At 39.4% G+C, this 12,385-nt stretch overlaps 1 protein-coding gene across 5 annotated transcripts in view; it reads left to right on the forward strand.

Annotated features, from left to right (window-relative positions):
* Positions 1–12,385, forward strand: part of GRM5 (glutamate metabotropic receptor 5) — a 790,030-nt gene that overhangs the window by 754,459 nt on the left and 23,186 nt on the right. The window lies entirely within an intron of this gene.

Here is a 12,385-nt window from a genome sequence, read left to right on the forward strand (position 1 = left end):
GGCTCTGCATTCTCCCATCATCTCTGCTGCTAAGTCATTTCAGTCGTGTCTGACTCGGTGCGACCCCATAGACAGAAGCCCACAAGGCTCCCCCATCCCTGGGGTTCTCCAGGCAAGAACACTGGAGTGGGTTGCCATTTCCTTCTCCAATGCATGAAAGTGAAAAGTGAAAGTGAAGACGCTCAGTCGTGTCTGACTCTTCGAGACCCTATGGACTACAGCCCACCAGGCTTCTCCGTCCAGGGGATTTTCCAGGCAAGAGTACTGGAGTGGGGTGCCATTGCCTTCTCTGCTGCTGCTGTTGCTGCTAAGTCACTTCAGTCGTGTCCAACTCTGTGTGACCCCGTAGATGGCAGCCCACCAGGCTCCCCCGTCCCTGGGATTCTCCAGGCAAGAACACTGGAGTAGGTTGCCATTTCCTTCTCCAATGCATGAAAGTGAAAAGTGAAAGTGAAGTCAGTCGTGTCCGACTCTTCACGACCCCATGGACTGCAGCCTACCAGGCTCCTCCATCCATGGGATTTTCCAGGCAAGAGTACTGAAGTGGGGTGCCATTGCCTTCTAGAGTTACACTATTACAATCATTGATCACATATTGAACTATACATTTGATCAACTGCTTCAAGTCTAGTCATCATTTTCGTTGAAGGCTCAGTCATATACTTGGTAATACAAGAAATAATAATCTTGTGAAACAAGCAAACTACAAATGGAATAGTTAATAACATTAGTGGAATTAAAAGTAAATATTTTAGCAATGAGCCTCCCACACCAGTTTTTTTTTTAAAGATTGTCAAAACTAGGGAATGGGTCACTTAGAGCAGAAATCTGATTTTTCATGTGGTTCAAATGTGTTACATTAAAGGATTTACCAGGTACAAAAATACAGCATTCAGTTTGAATTACAGCAGATATCTCCCCGAGATGCTGTAAGGTGTCAAGGGTCTTGCCGTTGTGTAGCACTGCCTTTCTCATCAAAGAGATCTCAGAATTCAATAGGCTAATAGCCCAGTTACTATCATTTAAAGCTTATGAAAGTTGTCAAGGCTTAGATATGGTCAATTACATCCTCCAACCCCACTGAAGGCACACACACACACACACACACACACAGCTAAATGGTCATACCAGTGGAATACACATCTTTGACCCATTGGGATCATAGCAATGGTAGATTGGTTGGGGTTACCTATAATTTGTTAACATGTATGACCTTAAATTCATGGGAATCCCAGGCTACACCTTCGTATCATCCCTGTAGATGTCAAGGCCATAAATTAGTGCCACAAAACCATTGAGTCCCATACCAATCTCTCTCTCTAAGGGTAATAACAGGCATAGTTCATTAAGCACCCAGCCTTGTCTCAAAATTACCAGGTTGATCATTTTTAGTATGATTTAACCATTCCCAACATAGAGGAGCCTTTAAACTTAAATGACCATACCCTGGTGTTAAACATGTAGATCCCCCCCATAATTGTAGGAGTTTTCTCTCCTTTTACTAGATGAGAAGTTAATTTTTTATTGAGACTTAGCTCATCACTCCGATTGAGTTTAAATGACCCTAAGAGAAAACTTAAATCTATGGCCAGCCTCAAAGCAGGTATTTTTTAACTGGCCAGGTGAGAGGATCCCATCTAGAATTATTATGAATAGATAGAACAGGACTGAACACTCATCTAAAACAAATTTCCTAGGGGGTATCCAATCAGAGCCCTAAAGAAGAGAAATTCACCAAGGTAACCCAGAATAGGTACAGGTATTACCTGTGGATTGGATTGAGTTTTAAACTAGCATAGAATCATGTCCATGATAGAAAACATGGGATTGATAGGCATAGGTCCAAGGAATCAAGAAAACATTATAAATGATCATACAAGTCAGATCAGCATCTTGGGCAAGCTGTCTGCTTCTGATGTCATCTCCTCCTCCTCCTAGTGTAGTGTAGTTTCCTGTCTGAGCATTGTTTTAAGGTGAGTTTGAGGTCAGCAGGCCTGTCTATGGACCAGTCCAGCTTAGGGGCCTTTGGAAGTAGGAGTTAACTGAAGAGTGAATTTCCCATCATCTCTCAGTTCAGTTCAGTTCAGTCGCTCAGTCGTGTCCAACTTTTTGCGACCCCATGAATCACAGCACCCCAGGCCTCCCTGTCCATCACCAACTCCCGGAGTTCACTCAGACTCACGTCCATCGAGTCAGTGATGCCATCCAGCCATCTCATCCTCTGTCGTCCCCTTCTCCTCCTGCCCCCAATCCCTCCCAGCATCTCTACAAGAAACCAAAGTTTCCACACCCATCCTTTGGATTTTTATGGAGGCTTCATTACATAGGCCTGATGGATTAAATCACTAACCACGGGCAACTGAAATCAATCTCTGGCCCCTTTCCCCTCCGTGGAGGTCAAAAGGGTGGAACTGGAAGTTCTAACCCTCTAATCACATGGTTGGATCCACTGGCAACCAAGCCCAATCCTTAGCTGAGTTTCAAAAGTCACCTCATTAACATCACAGAAGACACATTTATCACTCTTAGTACTTAGGAAATTCCAAGAGGTTTTAGAGCTGTGAGCCAGGAATAGTGGAGGAAGACCAAATATATATGAAACACACATTTTGGTGATCTGAAATCTTATAAATCATGATGCTGTACTGGTTATAAATGTAATTAGCATAGCTTCTGATAAGTGAACAGTGGTGTTTGTACCATGGTTACAAGGGCCAACTGTTTAGGCATTTTCTAAATCTGGATTACTGAGATCACAATACATCTTTTTACTCAGTCTATCTCCCACTTCTGTTTTCTATACAAATATAACACTATGAAGACTCTCATACTTTTTATATACAACAATATGTATAAAAAGGAACACTATTTAAAAGACTATTAAAAAGCAGAGATATTACTTTGCCAACAAAGATCCGTCTAGTCAAGGCTTTTTCAGTGGTCATGTTAAAGTTTTTCCAGTGGTCATGTATGGATGTGAGAGTTGGACTGTGAAGAAAGCTGAGTGCCAAAGAATTGATGCTTTTGAACTGTGGTGTTGGAGAAGACTCTTGAGAGTCCCTGGGACTGCAAGGAGGTCCAACCAGTCCATCCTAAAGGAGATCAGTCCTGGGTGTTCATTGGAAGGACTGGTGCTGAAGCTGAAACTCCAATACTTTGGCCACCTCATGCAAAGAGTTGACTCATTGGAAAAGACCCTGATGCTGGGAGGGATTGGAGACAGGAGGAAAAGGGGACGACAGAGAATGAGATGGCTGGATGGCATCACCGACTCGATGGACATGAGTTTGAGTAAACTCTGGGAGTTGGTGATGGACAGGGAGGTCTGGCGTGCTGCGATTCATGGGGTTGCAAAGAGTCAGACACGACTGAACAATTGAACTGAACTGAACAAATGATTAGGTAAGACTAAAGTATTTGGTAGTAACTTGCTTCTTTAGGATTTTCATAAATACATATAAACACACTCCCTGATAAATACCTTAACATAAACAAATGCCATAAACAACCTTAGAAATTTTGAACTGAGCCTTGGTAGAGAAAGTAATGAAACAAGGTAAGCCGTAGGAGGGTGCTGGCATCAGAGTATCTAAAACATAATGCACAGTTACTTACATCATAAGGAAACTAACCTCACCTAAAGAAAGTTCTGAGGTTCAAGAGGCTAATTCAGTGCCTCAGAGAGACTGTCTAGGACCTACATTCATTTAATCTTCCATGCCGCCATTTTTTGGAAAGTTGGCTTCACTTCTCTCACCTTACAGCATATTGTAACATTGTCAGATATAACATCCAAACAACCATCCACAGCAAAAGGGGCCATGTTTTCCAGTGTCTTATTGATAAGACTAAAAAAATCATTAGAAATCTCCAGAATACCCCCTCTCATGATCACTGGCTGACAATGACAAGTAACATTGGTTACCATTATCATCTCAGTTTAACTCGAATGCAAGAATGGAACAGCTTGGTGTGAAGAATGGGATAATGTGAAAGAGAGGCAAAAATATTTTTTAAAATGAGGATCTTTTACACAATCTTCTGTGTTTCACCTGACAATCATTCTCCCTACATTCTTGCTTACTCCATAAGCTTCCTGCCCAACATTGCTCTTTCACTTTTCCACCCAAACTTTCACAAACCTCCAGTTTCAACCACTCTACTCCTATCATCACTCCAACTCTGAGAGACCTAATGTCATTTCTTATGAACTTGCTACTCTTTCCTCCTCCCCAGCTGAACATTTTCCCTTAACATGATTCTCCTTTCATTCATTCGTTCATGTACGCATGCATTCATCGAACAAACATAATCGCCTGCAATAAGCTCAGTACTGTCACAGTGCTGGAAGGATGGCAGTGAAGAAAACAGTCTAAGATCCATGACTTCACAGAGTTCACATGCTTTTGAAGATTCTGCTGGGAAAAAACAGACAGTAAATAAAACAAATAAGTAAAAATATAAATTACGATGGATAAGAGAAAAGCAGGAAATGGTAGGAAGAGCAGGAAGAGTGAGGTCACAGTTGCATTTTTTAAACTGAGTAGTCATGGCAGGCTATATTGCAACAGTAACATTTGAGAAAAGATTTAAGGGAGATCCTCTCTCAGGATATTTGGGAGAAAAGCCCTGAAAGCAGAGGAAATGGCCATAGCAAAGGCACTTCAGTGGGAGGATGCCCAGGGTCTTCAAGGAGAAGAAAGTGAGCAAGAAGGGAGAAAAGAGTAAGTTATGGGATCAGAGAGATAATAGAGGATGGAGAAGACTGTATAGAATTTTGTAAACCATTATAATAAATTTAGATTTTACTCAGGGAGATGGGTAACTAGTTGAGAGCTTTCAACAGAGAAGTATTATAAAAATAATTTTGTTTTCAAAGGATTGTGCTGGTTGCTGTGTAGAGATTGGGTTGGGTTGGCTTGGGTTGAGTAAGAGGAAGGGATTAGTAAGGACAGAAGCAGGACCAGTTCGGGAAGCTATTGTAATTTTCATAATAAAAGTGATGGTGGCTTGGACCAGAGTAATAAATAGAGGAGGTGGTTAAAAATGGCCAGGTTCTGGGTATGTTTTGAAAATGAAGCCTGCGGTATATGCCAACTGGTTAATGATGAATTATAAGTGAAAACTGTGTGTTCTTTCCTCCTTTTTTTCTGTAATTATCTCAAAACACTATATTAGTTTTTCTCTTTCCCCAAACATCTTTCATTTGTTCTCTTTTCCTTGGTCTCTTAACATAAGTCTACAAAGTTGCTTCAGTTTCCATTTATTGAAAAAAAAAAAAAAAAACAAGCAAAATAAACAACAACAAAGCCCTTTGAAGATCTGATAACCCCTCAAGTTACCTTTCCATTTTATTCATTTATTCATCCACATACTCATTCACAAGTTTTACTCACTCTGATCATTTAATTCTCCAGTTTTCCAGATTTATTCTTAGTCTTAGCCTCAAAACTCTGCCTTCTTGACAGCAATTTTGGTGTGAAAATCTTTCTTGGGTTTTCTGACATTCAAAGTGATTTGTTTTATAATAACTTTAATAATTCTTATTTTTTCTGTACTTTATTGGCCAAAAAGACTCTTTTCTCTTATATCATTTTGCACAGCTCATACATATGTCTATTCTGAATAAGAGAAAATAGATGAAGAAAAATAAGATTTAAATTTACTTTGTAAATGGGATGCATTTATGATCATTTAAATGAGAGATTTCCTTAAAGAACACTCTCCTACACACTAACTGTGCAGTACTCCTCTCCTGCTCCACTGATGTCCATTTCATATGGAATTTACACAGAAAACATACATGAAATTTCCAACATTTTCCATGATCCTTTCACTGACTTTTTAATTTTATTAATGCCTTCAGTTTGTGCATCATTTAAAATAAGGTATGTGCTTCAAAAAGCAATCCTATACATAAATAGACCAAGGGATGGTTAAACAGTTTATCCCTAAAACATGCACTTCCTGTTTTTCAGGTGTGTATAAGACAGGGAAATAAGCTTTAAGTCTTTTCTTTGGATTAAAGACATTTGGAAATTATTATTAAGGGAGTGGTTAAATGCAAGTGGTCGAATAGGAGATGGCAAGAGTGAACATGGACATTTTAGAAATCAGTGAAATAAAATGGATGGGAATGGGGAAATTTAATTTAATTCAGATGGCCATTATATCTACTACTGTGGGCAAGCCCTTAGAAGAAGAAATAGAATAGCCTCATAGTCAACAAGAGTCTGAAATGCAGTACTTGGGTGCAATCTCAAAAACAAACCACTCAGCATTAAGGCCTAGAGCTGACTGTGGCTCAAATAATCATCTATTTATTGCAAAATTCAGATTTAAGTTGAAGAAAGTAGAGTAAGCCACTAGGCAGTGTTCTTGCCTGGAGAATCCCAGGGACAGGGAGCCTCGTGAGCTGTCGTCTATGGGGTCGCACAGAGTCGGACACGACTGAAGCGACTTAGCAGCAGCAGCAGCAGAATAAAGTAAAATATGTGTACTGTGGTTTCTGCACATCAGATAAACTATGTCCCTGTGGATTTCACTAAACTGAATGATACCTAGTGTGGTTTGAGAGTTAAAGAAATACAGTAAATGGTGTGTTTGGTGAAGAGGCTGAAGATGAAGGTGGATCTAAGGACATGCTTCCCTCTACAGGCCTTTCATAGAACATTACTTATCCTTCAGCATCACATATTCCTCAACGCACACGGCTGGGAGTTAGCAACTCCATACTGCCTCCAGACACATTCCACACGTCATGTAGAAACGCAAAAGTGAAAAACCACCTTCTTTGAGGCTCCTGACATCTAGTTATCCATCCATCCTTCAACTTTGTTTAAAAGTACCATCTACTGGGTAAAGAATTTCTGTCTACTCCAAGCTCTGCTACCATTCTGAGTTACTTCAATGGCTATATAAAGGGCAAACTAGGGCTTCCCAGGTGACTCAGTGGTAAAGAATCCATCTGCCATCTTTCAATCCTGGGTCGGGAAGATCCCCTGGAGAAGGAAATGGCAACCCACTCCAGTGTTCCTGCCTGGAGAATCCCAAGGACAAGGGCCTGGGGTCACAAAGAGTCAGGCATGACTTTTTAGCAACAAAACAGCAACAAAGGGCAAACTATCATCATAGGCTCATTTCTCAGTTGTAATGATTAGCTTCTAATACAATTAGAAGCATCATTTTAGTCACTCTACTTCTGATAAATGTACTACCCGAATCTCCCTCTCATAAGTAATAGTTATTTCTAATATCAAATTCTCTTTTCCTTCTAGCTTTAGGCATCATCTCCACAATATCTGCTATTTCACCTAACATACACACTTTTGTTTGAATATATTCATTTTATTCTAATCTTTCATCTCATTCTGCATTCATTTACCCAGTTTAAACCACATAGCCTGTATAGAAATTTCAATATGTCTAGTAGATTTCTAAAAATTTCCAATGTCTAGTAGACACTGATAGAAACAGAGGAAAGGAAATAAAGAAATGGAATTTTTATTCAAATCATTATGGGCAAATTACATTTATTATCCACCCCTGTATTTTTTAATTTTATTTATTTATTTTTAATTTTTTAATTTTGTCACCAGATAAACACGGTCTCTTGTAGAACTAAGTAAAGAGGAACTAGAGCTTTCTGAACAAAGGAGATACAAAAGGAACAAAAATAAAAAATCTTTACAGAAGGTAACTAAAGCTAATTTCAGAACAATTCATTCTTAAATATTTAAAAACTATTATGACAGTTTTTCATACCAGAGTTATGGCATAGAAACCAGTGTCAAAGCTATACTGAGATCTGTAGCACAGATCTACAAGCCTGAAGAGTATGAAGAAAAAAAAATATTGCAGATTGAAGAACCCTGAATTCAGCATCTAACATATAGTAGGCACTCAAAAAGTGTTTATCAGGAATGCTTACATAAACAGTGTTATAGAAGTTTTTGAACAGGTAGACTGAATATGTAATTCCCTTCCCTCAACCATCCCATAGTTTATCTGCTTTCTGTGGGTACTTTCAACCATCCTCATGGTATTTGCAATCATCTGTATGCTGACGGCTCCCAAGTACGTAAGAATCCCCTAACTTCTGGATTCTTAAATCCACGTGCTTACTAAATGTGTCCAATTGTATGGTCCACCAGCTCATATTCCACAATGAAGCTTTTTATTTCTGCCTCCAAATATATACCTTCTCCTATATTTTCTTAACTTAGTTAAGTGCACCACGCAAGGCAGTAACTGAGGTAGCATTCTACACTTCTCTCTTTATCAATGAAAAGTGAAAGTCGCTCAGTCGTGTCCAACTCTTTGCGACCCCATGGACTATACAGTCCACGGAATTCTTCAGGCCAGAATACTGGAGTGGGTAGCCTTTCCCTTCTCTAAGGGATCTTCCCAACCCAGGGATTGAACACAGGTCTCCTGCATTGCAGGTGAATTCTTTACCAGCTGAGCCACAAGGGAAGCCCAAATTCGTCAATAATCCTACTCATTTTACTTCCCATATATTCTTGAAACTGTTATCTACTATTTCTCCATATCATCACTACCCCAAGGAATTATCTCATCTCATGACTATTGCAGTCAAATGAGTCTATTTTAAGTAGTCTATCTCAAGTCTATACTCAAGTCCACAGTATTTTATCTAAATGTCAACTCTACGTTTTTTTCTTTAGCCTTAAGATCTCACAGTGGAATCTTACAACATACAGTATAAATTCATCCATAAGCTATGTTTTATATCCTGCTCCATCTACACCTGTATTTTACTTTGTCTTATTTTACACTTGATTGGCTCAGTGGTAAAGAATCTGCCTGCCAGCACAGGTTAGATCCCTGGATTGGGAACATCCCCAGAGAAGGAGATGGCAATCCACTCCAAGATTCTTGCTTGGGAAATCCCATGGACAGAGGAGCCTGGCGGGGTGCAGTCCAGAGGGTCACAAAGAATTGGACAGGTCTTGGCAGTTAAACTACCATCACAGTCGGCGGTAGGGTTGGGGAGGCCGAGGGGGAGAAGCACTGTTTCCCTGTCTACACCATGCTGCTAAGACTCTCACGTGTTTGTGCTTGATTTTTTTTTTCTGCCTGCTTACCAGTCTCTTCATACTGTATTCCTTCTCATCTTTGACGATTTACCATAGGATCATATCTTGCTAAAGTTTTTCCAGCCCTCCTAGTATGGGTTAAGAGTCCTTCTTGAATGTTTCTACAATAAAACTTCTCACTTTCTTTAAAAATTATCTGTTTACAGTTCATCATCCCACTCCAGATTGTGAATGTATCGGTGAGTTACCCACATGCTCCTTATCACAGTGCCTTGCACAGAGTATTCAGTAAATAGGAATGCTGTAAATTAAACCCAAACCAGAGAACACGATTTAAAGTTAATAAGTCATCAGTTCAGTTCAGTCGCTCAGTCGTGTCTGACTCTTTGCGACCCCATGAACCGCAGCACGCCAGGCCTCCCTGTCCATCACCAACTCCCAGAGTTCACTCAAACTCATGTGCATCGAGTCGGTATGCCATCCAGCCATCTCATCCTCTGTCGTCCCCTTTTCCTCCTGCCCCCAATCCCTCCCAGCATCAGAGTCTTTTCCAATGAGTCAACTCTTCGCAGGAGGTGGCCAAAGTATTGGAGTTTCAGCTTCAGCATCAGTCCTTCTAATGAACACCCAGGCCTGATCTCTTTTAGAATGGACTGGTTGGATCTTCTTGCAGGCCAAGGGACTCTCAAGAGTCTTCTCCAACACCACCGTTCAAAAGCATCAATTCTTTGGCGCTCAGCTTTCTTCACAGTCCATAATAAGTCGTAGTCTTGTTTCTAAAATTATTGACATTGTCACTTATATGGAAGTTGAATGGAAATAAGATGAGCTTAGGAATCAGAGGCACAAATTCTCATCCTGAGTTCCCCATGCATAAACCACGTGAGCCTGGGTTTACTCATGTTCATCCTCAAGGCCTGCCTCTTTAGGATGATAATAGCACCCACGCTTTAGGGTAGTTTTAAGAACTGAGGATAATATAGCAAAAAGAACCTGGTACACTCAATATTCTGTTGTCATTATTTCTTTTTTAGGACTTTTGAACATGGAAGTATAGTTGATTTACAACGTGTGTAAGTCTCTTGCGTATAACAAAGTGATTAAGGTATTTACATGTATATATAGTTATTATTTTTATTGTGACCTTGAAAATAATTACAAAGCAATTTGAAAAGTGAGTCAATATTTGTAAAACACTTAAAACAGTCCTCACAAGTATGTGCATGTGTGTGGATACATGTGGATATGTGCGTGTGTGCCTAGGTTTTAGTAGGTGCCTAAAAGATATATGAACTTATTACAGAAGAGAAATAAATTTCACTGACATTGTATTAATTATACATTCTGAAGAGCTTCAACTATTTTTAGTTGATGTTTTTTATTTTTTAAATAAGCTCAAAGAGAAAGAATTATGCAGCTGCAGCAGAGACTATAAAAGCATTATTAGCTACTTTAAAGTGTACATTATTGTTGAATGGAATAATGCATAAGTGAATGAATGAAAATGTGGTCTATTTAGGCATCTGGTAAACATACTTACGCTGTAATTATAGTTACAGACAGGAAGAGGGAGGCTCCCATCTGATAGCAAAGATGAGCTTCCCAGTCTGTAAGTGACAGTCTGTAAATTCACCTTACTCTGAAAACAAGAACTATTTGGAAGTTCCAAATAAATCTAATGTATCTCTTGCTTTACTAGAATTAAGTTGGGACTTGTATTTCTTTATAAAATTTTTTACCAAAACAGAATGGGTTATGAGAGAATAGAATGTTTAGGATCTGTTTCATAAGCAGGGGCACTTGGCAGTGTGTGTGTGTGTGTGTGTGTGTGTGTGTGTGTGTGTGTACATAAGCAAGACAGACAAACAGAGACAGAAGTTTTTGAACTGGAAGTGTAGATGTCCTAAATTATCTATTAAAATATTTAAATTAACTGGAAATTAGCCTAACAGAAGATATTAAAGAATAATTCAAGGACCCCTTTGTAAGGAACTGTGAATAATTCTATTGTTCTATTAACATTCTCTTAATCTCTAAAGCCATGCCCTGGCAGTGTGACTAAGTTCACAAATAAATACAACATGTTTTCTACTGCAATGTGACGACTGGTACTTCACAAGGGATCCTCTTCTGAGGTGTTTTCTTTGGTGCAGTCAAGACTGCTCAATCTGGTCTTTAAGTTCTTTTCCTCTCTTCTTTATGGCCTAGACCTAAAGTTACTGAGTACATACTGCCTTCTCGCCTTCCTTCTCCCAAGAGACGGTGAGCTCTATGAGGTAACGCCTGTGGGTTATTATCTCTCTATCCCCAGGACAAAGCCCAATGCCTAGAATTTAACAGATGCTCAGCTAACATCTACCGAAGACGCTAATCCATTTTGCTTCACTTAAAAAGCCATTTCACTTTCATTCAGATGCTAAATACTTTTTAACATCTTAGAAGAAAACAAAGTTATGAGGAAGGCCTTTATCCCAGGACAAATAATGATTATAATTTTATTGCTTTTTGTTTTATTTAATATTAATATTGAAACAGAAGGAAAAGAAACTTTTCTAAAAAGTGACTATATTGAGGGCAAACAAGTCTTCTGAAAGTAAGACACTCTATCACGACCTGCTGAATGTCAGGAACCTGGATGACGTGGCACCAGATCAGGCTCCTGATTTAGGAGGGAAACGTAATAAACACAATAAATCTTAAGAGTCTTGGATGCTTACAAGCTCCACGGACGATTCCGCCCTGCTAGGTAGGCTTGTGATTCCGGTCAAGTTAGTTAAGTAAGTCTGTTTCCTCATTTGGCCAATGGGGATCACAGTGCTTCCCCCGCAGACTTAAACTGATGAATAAAAAAGAGATTATTTCTGTGAAAGCATGTAGGCTCTGAAAACTGGCATACAAATACAAGGGCTCATCTTGATGCACCACGTAGCTGACACATGTTGGAAGTGCCATATTTTAGTTGAAACTTCTAGTATCTTCCAGGAGTGCTGAATTGCAAACTCAGGTAAAAGCTGTTTGAGCCACCCTCCACAATCCAGGCAGCTCAGTGCTGACTGTTACACATCAGTTTAACGGTTATATAAACCTCCTACACTGAAGGAACATCTCTTTTCTCTTTTAGCATCACCAGTTTCCAATATAACACACAGACATAGTACTATTCAGTGAAGCTTCATTATTGATACTTTTTAAACTAGGAGACAACACATTATCATAGCTAAAGTGTAGGTTCTAAATTTAGCTTCCTGTGTTCAAATCCTTGATCAGTCTGCTCAGTCCTTATAATCTCAGGTTTCTGCTTCGGTAAAACAGATATAATAAAAACA

The sequence above is a fragment of the Bos indicus genome, chromosome 29 (assembly GCF_029378745.1).
Source record: "Bos indicus isolate NIAB-ARS_2022 breed Sahiwal x Tharparkar chromosome 29, NIAB-ARS_B.indTharparkar_mat_pri_1.0, whole genome shotgun sequence".
NCBI classification, from domain to species: Eukaryota; Metazoa; Chordata; class Mammalia; order Artiodactyla; family Bovidae; genus Bos; species Bos indicus.